Raw genomic sequence first — 8,054 nt, 5'->3', positions numbered from 1 at the left:
TAAAAGTTTAAGAGTCTCTTTTTTCTTAAAATATTGTCATAATTCAAAGAGTAACAATTACCCTTTAAATGTCCTTGACTGTCACAAAGCTACTTGACTCTCCTTTCTCAATTCCACTCCCCCAGCTAAGGCCATATGGCCCCTCTGTGCAGGTTAGACACACAAGCGCCTGGAGCACAGAGGCAGACTTCATAGCGACTGCTCACAGAGACCTAGCACATAAACGGGCCTCTTCTCCACACTTGTCTTATGATAACTTGTTCTCATAATGATTCTGCAGGAGAGGCACAATGACCCCTGCTTTACAGATGGAGAAACTGAGGCACAAAAAGTGGATAGTCCATGTAAGCTGCCATAACACAGACCACAGACTGGGTGGCTTAGTGGAAATTTATTTCTCACACTTCTGGGAGCTGGGAAGACCAAGATCAAAGCCTAAAGGATTTAGTTTGCTTTCCCTGGCTTGCTGACAGTTGCTTTCTCTCTGTGTCCTCACAAGGTGGAGCGAGCACTCGGGCTCTGGTCTCTTTTCCTCTTATAAGAATACCAATCCTATCAGATTAAGGCCCCAACCTTTTTTACAAAATTTATTTTTAATTGGAGGATAGTTTCTTTGCAATGAAGGCCCCACCCTTACAACCTCATTTAACCTTAGTGATCTAAAAGCCTTGTCTCTGAGTGCAGTCACAGTGAAGAGCAGGGTTTCAATGTATGAATTTTGGTCATTGTTCCATGACGTGCTTTCTGGAGTGAAGAACACTCCCAGAGGAAAGAAGTGTTAGGGAGTGTTGTCTTAGAGGAGTAAACGTCAGGTGTAGCTAGATGGCAATCATTTTCAGAGTGCAATTAAGCAAGAAAGAAAGGGAGAACAAACATCTGTAGGTTGAATGGGTGGAGAGAATAAGGGTTGGATAAGGGCTTCCCTGGTCGCTCAGCAGTCTTGAAAATTTTAGAAAAGAATCTGCTGGCAATGAGGGAGACCTGGGTTCGATCCCTGGGTTGGGAAGATCCCCTGGAGAAGGGAAAGGCTACCCATTCCAGTATTCTGGCCTGGAGAATTCCATGGACTGTATAGTTCACTTTCAAGGGCTAACATAATGAGGTGCCTCAGTTAGTTTCTGCTACATAATCCCGTCTCTTTTCTTGGCCTCTGCTGAGATGGTTAAGTCTATGAGTTGCATCCATGAGCTCTTAAACAATCATTCACCTACACCCTTAGGGCTCTCTTCAGAGCAAGCTTTCTCAGTTTTTACAGTATAGAGAGGCTGAGGATTGTCTAAGTTTCTAAAGTCTGATTCCTTTTTGTTTAACAATTCTTCCTTTAATTCATCTCTCACTTCTTGCGTTTACTATAAGCAGTAAGGAGGACTCAGGTTGCACCTTCAATGCTTTGCCTAAAAGTCTCCTCTGCTAAGTATCTGAGGTCATTATTTGCAAGTTCTACCTTTGACACAAACACTAGAATAAAATTTAGCCAAGTTGCTTGCACTTTATAGTAAGAATTGCCTTTCCTCTGGAGTCTGGGGCCTCGCCACACCAATCATATATGGTTCCACTTCCCTCTGTGTGGTTTTCCCCTCGTGTGGATGGGGTTGTGGTTGCTGGTGGCCTTGTTTTAATCTGTAATAATGAAACTGAGCGGGACCCTGTGGACCACCTGGGCATGGTAGCCTTTCTGTGTCCCCTGTTTCTTGTGGGGAACAACTCCAGCCTCCTGGACCTTCCCTGACTTCCTAGGGCGTATTCAAACAGTTGGTAACCAGGGAAGGGAGGGGATGCAGGGACAGAGGAGGAGCAGTCAAGAAACTGTATACTGCAGCCTTGGGGCAGGGTCCTGGTTCCACCTCAAGGGATACACACAGCAGTATCTTTAAGCTCTTTATAGAACTAAAACCCAACAAATGGAAGATGTTAGCATTCTTCGTTCATTCCCAAAGGCAATGCCAAAGAATTTTCAAACTATTGCACGTATGTGCTGATTTCACATGCTAGCGAGGCCATACTCAAAATCCTTCAGGCTAGGCTTCCATAGTGTATGAACCAAGAACTTCCAGGTATTTAAGCTGGATTTAGAAAAGGCAGAGGATCCAGAGAGCAAACTGCCAACATCTGCTGGATCATCAAAAAAGCAAGGGAATTCCAGAAAAACATCTGCTTCATTGACTACTCAAAAGTCTTTGTGTGGATCACAACAAACTGTGGAAAATTCTTCAAGAGATGGGAATACCAGACCACCTTACCTGCCTCCTGAGAAACCTGTATGCAGGTCAAGAAGCAACAGCTAGAACCAGACATGGAAAAATGGACTGATTCCAAATTGGGAAAGGCGTATATCAAGGTTGTCTATTGTCATCTTGCTTATCTAACTTATGTGCAGAGTACATCATACAAAGTGCCGAACTGGAAGAATCACAAGCTGAAATTAAGACTGCCAAGAGAAATATCAACAACCTCAGATATGCAGATACCACTCTAATGGCAGACAGCAAAGAGAAACTAAAGAGCCTAGTGATGAGGGTGAAAGAGGAGAGTGAAAAAGCTGGCCTAAAACTCAACATTCAAAAAACGAAGATCGTGGCATCACTTCATGGCAAATAGATGGGGAAAAAGTGGAAACAGTGACCAATTTTATTTTCTTGTGCTCCAAAATCATTGTGGATGGTTACTGCAGCCACAAAATTAAAAGATGCTTGCTCCTTGGAAGAAAAGATATGATAAATCTAGACAGTGTGTTAAAAAGCAGAGACATCATTTTGCCAGCAAAGGTCAGTCTAGTCAAAGCTGTGGTTTTTCCAATAGTCACGTATGGATGGGCCTCCCCGGTGACACTAGTGGTAAAAAAGCCACCTGCCGATGCAGGAGACACAAGAGACGTGGGTTCAATCCGTGGGTTGGGAAGATCCCCTGGAAAAGGGCATGACAACCCATGCCAGTATTCTTCCTTGGAGAATCCCATGGATAAAGGAGCCTGGCGGGCTACAGCCCATAGTGTCACAAAGAGTCAGACACAACTGAAAAGACAGCACACATGCATTGCACGCATGTACAGATGTGAGAGTTGGACCACAAAGAAGGCTGAGTACTGAAGAATTGATGCTTTTGAATTACAGTGCTGAAGAAGACTCTTGAGGGTCCCTTGGCTAGCAAGGAGGTCAAACCAGTCAATCCTAAAGAAAATCAACCCTGAATATTCTGTGGAAGGACTGATGCTGAAGCTCCAATAATTTGGCCACCTGATGTAAAGAGCCAACTCACTGGAGAAGACCCTGATGCTGGGAAAGACTGAAGGCATGAGGAGAAGGGAATGACAGAGGATCAGATGGTTGGGTGGCATCACCTACTCAATGGACACGAGTTTGAGCAAACTCCAGGAGATAGTGATGGACAGGAAAGCCTGGCGTGCTGCAGTCCATGGAGCCACAAAGAGTTGGGCATGACTTAGCAACTGAACAACACAGCATTCTTCATACCAGAGAAGACCACCTGAGGCCAGATTGAAAGAACTAGAGAAATCCATCAAGATTACCTGAAATTAGAGAAGAGCAGGCTCTGCACACAATCTTGTCAGCAACCATACCTGTGAACTATTGCTGTAAAACTCCTCACTAAATCCTCCTGGTTTGGGACACATTATTTTGGAGGAGCAGGAGCTGACTGTGTCACCCTTTGGCTGGCAAAACAATAAAGCTGTTATTTTCTGCTTCAAGCAAAACTCTGTCTCCAGGATTTGATTTGACACTGGTGCATAGAGGCAAAGGTTTCCAACCCAGGAATCGAACCCGGGTCTCCTGTGCTGCAGGCAAAGTCTTTACCAAGTGAGCTATAAGGGAAGCCAATAAGTACTTTAACTTGTCCCATTTGGTCTCCATGACAACCCTGGGTGGTTGAGGACTTGTTTCTGGGGCTGCTGGACAAAGTAGTGCAGACTGGGGGCTTGAACCACAGAAATTCATCTGAGATCAAGAGATGGAGGTGTCGGCAGAGTTGTTTTCTTGATGCCTCTCTCCTTGGCTGTAGACGACTGTCTTCTCCCTGTGTTAGTCTGTATGCACATCTCCTCTTCTTAAAAAGGCAGCACCCTATTGGATTAAGACCCACTCCTGTGGCTCAGCTGGTAAAGACTCTGTCTGCAATGCAGGAGACCTGGGTTTGATCCCTGGATTGGGAAGATCCCCTGGAGATGGGAAAGGCTACCCACTCCAATATTCTAGCCTGGAGAATTTCATGGATTGTATAGTCCATGGGGTTGCAAAGATTCAGACACAACTGAGCGACTTTCACTTTCATACAACCTAGTTTTATATCTTAATTATTTCATTAATTTATCTCATTGTCTCTTTGAAGACCCTAACACCCAAAACAGTCACATTCTGAGGTACTAAGGCTTGGCATTTTAACACAGGAATTTGGGGGCACAAGTCAGCCCATACAAGAGGGCAATGCTGTTACTGTCAGTTTATAGCTTGGCCCTAAGGTCAGAGTCTTACCTGAAGTCACACAGTCCATGGGACCAAGATTGGCATCCCATGCCCTGCACCCCCAGGCTCATTCTCTTTACACAGCAGGCTTCAGCCACAGGGTTGGCTGAACTTACTCTTGTTGGGAGAGTGCTGTCTTCAAGAGATCTAGACTTAGAATTTACCATTGATCTTGCTTTGAAAGCACCATCTTCCCTGCTCTCTTCTATCATAAATTCAATTTCTCTAAAAGTAGGCCATAATTTATAGTTTATTTGGGAGGCAACTCCAGGAAACACCAGTTGAGGAGTGGGAAAATTATATAGAGAAGAAAAGCCAGACTATAAAAGCTGCATGCTGAGCGGTGATGCTGTGGGCATGACTGAGTGAGGGGCTCAGTCATGCTGGGAGACAGTGCACAGCGTGCCTCAGAGGGGTCCTCCCCACACTTATGGAGCAGGGAGTCGACCTCTCCGTCCACTAACTCCTGATGGCCACTTGTTGAGAGCTGATTCTCTGGGGTGTCAATTCCTCCAGCACCCACCGCATGCTCTGGAGAAGGCCATTGACAGAATGCCTAAAGTGTTAAAGAGAGTGCTGAAGTCCTGGATTAGTTATCTATTGCTGAGCAACAAAGTACCCGAAACTTTGCAACTTAAAATAACACATTTATTATAACAGTTTCTGTGGGTCAGAAGTTGTGCTTGGGCATGACTTAGCTGGGCCCTCTGCTTCAAGGTTTCTCTCAGGCAGAAATAAAGGTGTCAATCTGGGCTGGGGTCTCAGCTGAAGGCTTGGCTGGGGAACGGCCTGTTTTCAAGGTGATGGGATTATCAACAGAATTCATTTCCTCCAGGATGTTTGGGCTTATGGCCTCAGTTTCTAGCTTTTTTTTTTTTTTTGCCAGATATCACCCTTGGTTCCTTGCCATGTAGGTCTGTTAGACACAGCAGGTGTCTGTTACACTGCCATCCACTCTTTACAAGTTACTGCTGCCTAGAAACATTTTCATCAAAAGACTTGAAGATTATAAATAATTTTATTACATATCAGTTAGTCTAATTTTATCAGGCTACTGGAGGCTATCCAAATATAATTTTCTGGGTCTGTCATGGAGTCTCCTATACTTTTCTGCTCCTTGTTAAGAGCCAGGCATCTTGAGCTTTCTGCAAGTGAGAACTTGGAATTCTGATGATACTTGATGGAGCCAAGTAGTTCTGGTTCCCTTTGTTGGATTTCAAAGTGAATTTGGAATTAAGTGAGAACTTCCAGGACTTCAACTCAAATTTCCATATAGGCTATTAATATGGAAATTAATACAATGAAGTCTTGTTTGAAGTCTGACATTTGAACTAGCACTCATCATATTCAGATGCCATCTGGGAGAAACTGGAGGTTTTTTTTTTTTTTTTTTTTTTTAAGATTCTATGATGGCTAGAAGAGCAGAATCAAAGCAGAATCAATTTTTTTTTTTTGGTGGGTGGAAGGAGAGTGAATCAGCCTTGTGGATTTTATCAGTATCTTATACTAGTTCTGCTTTTTAAAGTCAATTTTTTGCCCCCTCTGAGAGTACATGTGCAAGATACAAGTTAGGGCTCAGCTCTAGAGCCATGTTGCTGAGTTCGCATCCTGCCTTGGCCATTCCGCTAGCTGTGCAACCTTGAGAGAGTTACCTAACCTCTCTGGGCTTCAATTTCTTCATCTACTATAGAGGATAGTACCATTTCCACCCTTGCAGGATTCATGTGGGGATTAAATGAGTCAAAAATGCATGTAAAGCTCTCAGAACAATGGCAAGAGCCAAAAAGAGTTCGCTATTATTAGTTTGAGAAAGCTTACTAACACACCAGGAAGAGAAATTTTTGAGTGATGTGATGATCAAGGGAATTTATGAAACCTGCTACTTCTGGACTAAACAAAAATTCTCTATTCCCTTTTTGGGCTCTATTTCAGAAAAGGGCCTACCTTACCTGTGATTCCAGGGCTCCAGAGAAGGCATTTTCAACTTCCCAGATATTATTGCTCGGCACCAATAGTGCACAGTTGCCTGAAGTGTCTCAATAAACATTGTTTCCTGGATCTGGCCAGAAAGACCTCAGGTCCTGGTGGCTGAGCTGCTTGTAATTCTAGCAAGTTTTGATGGGAGAATAGAATAGGAAGAGAGCTTGTGATTCAGTGATTCTGAAGATGAAGTGGGAATAGATGAGAGGCTCTGAGTGGGGAAGAAGAAGCAGAGACCAGGGGTTGGAGGGGCTGGATGAGCTGAGCAGAAAGACAAAATTTACTCTGTTATCTGCAATGCAATGCCTGCCAGGTGTCCTTGGGTTGTTATGTGGGCATTTTCTCCTTTTCTATCTACGTCAGTAGCAGCTATTCACATACAGTGACATTTCTTATATGTTAGTGTTCAAAGAATCACTAGGAATAGACTCCATGCTCCCTTGGGCTTCCCTGGCAGCTCAGCTGGTAAAGAATCTGCCGGTCCCTGGGTTAGGAAGATCTCCTGAAAAAGGGAAAGGCTATCCACTCCAATATTCTGGCCTGGAGAATTCCATGGACTGTATAGCCCATGGCGTCACAAAGAGTCAGACATGACTGAGTGACTTTCACTTTTACTTTCCCAGTGCAGGGGGCACGAGTTCCATCTCTGATTGGGGAACAAAGATCCATGCTGCATGGTGCAGCCTATACATACACGCGCACGCACATGTGTGTGCACACACAAATACACACACAGGATGGGGAGAAAACATTGCAGATTAGCTGGGTGCATTTATCAAGCAGATCCCCCAAAGAAAACCCAACCAACAAAGCAACCCCCAACAATCAGCAGTGGAGGACCAGAGATGGAGAAGATGCCTTGCAGGAGGTGAGCTCACACCTCTGGGTTCCTGGGCCCAAATCCAGAGATGCTGACTCTGCAGCAACACTGTGTTAGGGTATGGTAATTTTCATGGGGCTGTGGTACCCCAGAATCTTGAGGGAACCAAGGGGCCTTGATCTGGTTGGCAGTGAGCAGAGGCTTTTCTGGAAGCTGTACTTGCCCTGTCATCACATTTTTACAAATACCTAGTGTGAATGGTGATTTATGGGAGCTTTGGGGAATTGATGGAGATTATGGGGGTCTAAGTCCCAAACTAGGTCTTGACATCTCTACTCTCTGAAGGCTCTACATTGAGAAACACTGTCAGAAAGGAGCAGTGGGAGGTGTCTTAGCTATACACTATCATCTTACAGAGTAAGACCCAGAAAGGCCCAGAAAGATTGAGTGCCTTCACCAAGGTCACACAGCTAGTCAGTCAATGGCACGTCTGAGACTATAACCAGGTATTCTTGTTCTCCATCCGTTGCCCAATCACCAAACACCTGTTCCCTCTAGGGTGGGAGACTAGGGAGGGGAGTGAGAGGAAGAAGTAGTGAGAATTGGAGAGAGGTGCGCCTGTAATCCGAGAGGGTCTGGCAAGAACAAACACTTTGCCCTTGTGGGAAATGGAGTCAGCATTACAATAGGATAATTATGGCTTTGAATTCAAACAATCAATCGTTTGCTATTAAAATCACGAATATAATTAATCTTCTAAAGCAAAACGTCCTTCT

Source organism: Bos mutus, chromosome 11 (assembly GCF_027580195.1).
Source record: "Bos mutus isolate GX-2022 chromosome 11, NWIPB_WYAK_1.1, whole genome shotgun sequence".
Taxonomy (NCBI): Eukaryota; Metazoa; Chordata; class Mammalia; order Artiodactyla; family Bovidae; genus Bos; species Bos mutus.
This window is presented reverse-complemented; position numbering follows the sequence as displayed.